Source organism: Lygodium microphyllum, chromosome 28, assembly GCF_053477565.2.
Source record: "Lygodium microphyllum isolate KBCC chromosome 28, Lygodium_microphyllum_v1.1.10, whole genome shotgun sequence".
NCBI classification, from domain to species: Eukaryota; Viridiplantae; Streptophyta; class Polypodiopsida; order Schizaeales; family Lygodiaceae; genus Lygodium; species Lygodium microphyllum.
Window position 1 is genome coordinate 76,936,582 of NC_141162.1, and position 2,527 is coordinate 76,939,108.

The 2,527-nt window shown below is 41.5% G+C and overlaps 1 pseudogene; it reads left to right on the forward strand.

Annotated features, from left to right (window-relative positions):
- Positions 1-622: 622 nt before the first annotated feature.
- On the forward strand, positions 623-1,230 carry LOC148011627 (argininosuccinate lyase, chloroplastic pseudogene; annotated as a pseudogene).
- The last annotated feature ends 1,297 nt before the right edge of the window (positions 1,231-2,527 follow it).

The window sequence follows — 2,527 nt, forward strand, 5'->3', positions numbered from 1 at the left end:
TGTGCTCTTTCATTAATGGGAGAATCCTGCACTATTATATGGTTATGGAGGCTTCAATATCAATATAACACCATCATTTAATGTATCACGTATAGTTTTTGCTAGGCATTGTGGGGAGGTACTTGCTTTTGCAAACATTCGTGGAGGTGGGGAGTATGGTGAAGAATGGCATAAAGCAGGTTCTCTAGCCAACAAGCAGAACCGTTTTGATGATTTTATATCATGTGGTGAAATCTTACTTAAAGAAGGGTACACTCAATCAAAGAAACTAGCTATCGAGGGAGATAGCAACGGAGGCCTTCTGGTATAGCTGCTTGCATCAATCAGAGACCAGACCTTTTCGGATGTGCCCTTGCTCATGTTGGAGTGATGGATATGTTGCGGTTTCATAAGTTTACTATTGGGCATGCTTGGACTATTGATTATGGTTGCTCGGAGGAAGAGGCCACTTTTCTGTATGCTAAAACTGTGTGTTGTATGCTACAAAAAGAACCAGACCAGAAAAACTGCGCAGAGGGAAAAGGTACCAACACCATATTACAGGAAGGAAGATGAACGACTGGGAGGTCTCCAAGCAGGTTCATAAATCTTTATGAGACAATGGATGAGTTTGTTCTAGCCCATGCACTTGGTTGGTGAACCTGCAAAGAAGTTGCATACTGCAAGGAGTCGAAATGATCAAGTTGTCACACAGATGTTCGACTATGGTGCCGTGATGCCATCGATCTTATTTTAGCTTAGATTGTTGGATTGCAGGTTGCTTTAGTCAAGCTGGCTACAAAGTACCAAGATCTAATTGTACCTGGTTATACACACCTTCAACGGGCTCAACCGATACTTGTTTCTTACCTTCTACTGGCATATGTGGAGCAGCTTGAGCGCGACATTGGGTGCCTACGTGATTGCAAGAACTGCATGAACTTTTGTCCTCTTGGGGCTCGTGCTTTAGCTTGTACTGGTCTTCCCGTTGATCGCTTTGCAACATCAAAAGCTTTGGGCTTTGATGCTCCCTTGCGAAACAATATTGATGTTGTGTCAGATCGTGATTTTCTATTGAAGAATCTATTCAGCCCTTTTGCAGATTTCTACCTGAAAATGTCATTTTTTTAATGCTTTGAACCTAATGCGAACAGCATCAAAGTTAAAGTAGAGCACCAGCAAGCTGTTGAAGATGCGTTAGTGCAGCTGAATGTTGGTCACCTTGATGAGAATGGTGTTTACACAGGGTAATTCACAACTTTTGCCCTCAGTGGCTTTGTTAGAGCACAGGGTGATGCATACAGTACACTAGATCGGTTGTGGCAGAAGGCCAAAGCCAAGCTTGAGGTGGCCTCCCGCTAATCGCATACAACTCACAGCTAGCAGACAGTAATGATCTTGTCTTCAACGTGCACCCAGTTTTCATGCTAGTGGGATTCATTGTCCTCACAAGTGAAGCAATTCTGGTGTTCAAGGGTATTCCGGATACAAAGAGTTATAAGAAAGTAGTTCATCTTCAGTTCTTATGTTTTCTTCACAGTGGATTTCTGCATTTGTAATTAATTGATATATTGGTGATGCGGCCTGCCCTGCTCATCAAGTTTATATATAAAACACAGTGCAACATGTTTTCTCTGAATTGCTATAGTTATGGCGATCAGTATTGGGTAGCTCTGACTGAATCCTGGAGTTCTCAGCCGTTAAAGAAACACAAAAGGGCAAAACAAACCAACTTGTGTTAGTAAACATGCATCTTCCTCTCATGCTGGAACGAATACTTGTCTTTATTTCCCCAAGAAAAGCTCGCCTGCGTTTTTCTTCTCATGCTGACATGCAAGAAGGAGCTTCAAAGATCCATACAATCATTTCTCGTATTGCTTATTCACATGATTGATCTTCTATCTTGAAATTCATCAAGGTCCTCTGTGGACGTGACTTTGCTTTCGAAAACCCTTCGACAACGGAATGACTCCAAACCTCTCAAAAGTATTAGAAAAAGAAATTAATCGACTTTCTTTTTGTTTCCTAATAATGCATAAGCATCAAGCATCTAACACACAATCTCTCCCTTAAATGTGGGTAGTACATGGTGTGTTTGGGTATATCTCTCTCCCCACTAAAATTATCTCACTAAATTATCAAGAATAGAAAGCAAGCAACACATAGCTAATGCACACTCTCTTCCTTAAATGTTGATTGTACATGGCATGTTCAGTGATCTCTTTCTCCACTAAAATTGGACAATTGAAAGTTGGAGTAAGGAGAGAGCCAAGATATTCGATGGGATATGTTTTTCATTTTCATCTGGACTCTCAAGCCACACAATAGATTACAACGATACACTAATCGTCTTGACGACTATGGCTGATCAATGCTTACATAACTATGGTACACCTTTGAGGAGAAGAAGGATTATGTCAACACTTGCTAAACCTATCGGCTAGGCACCCTCTTTGTATCTCTCTCTCTCTCTCTCTCTCTCTCTCTCTCTCTCTCTCTCTCTCTCTCTCTCTCTCTCTCTCTCTCTCTCTCTCTCTCTCTCTCTCTC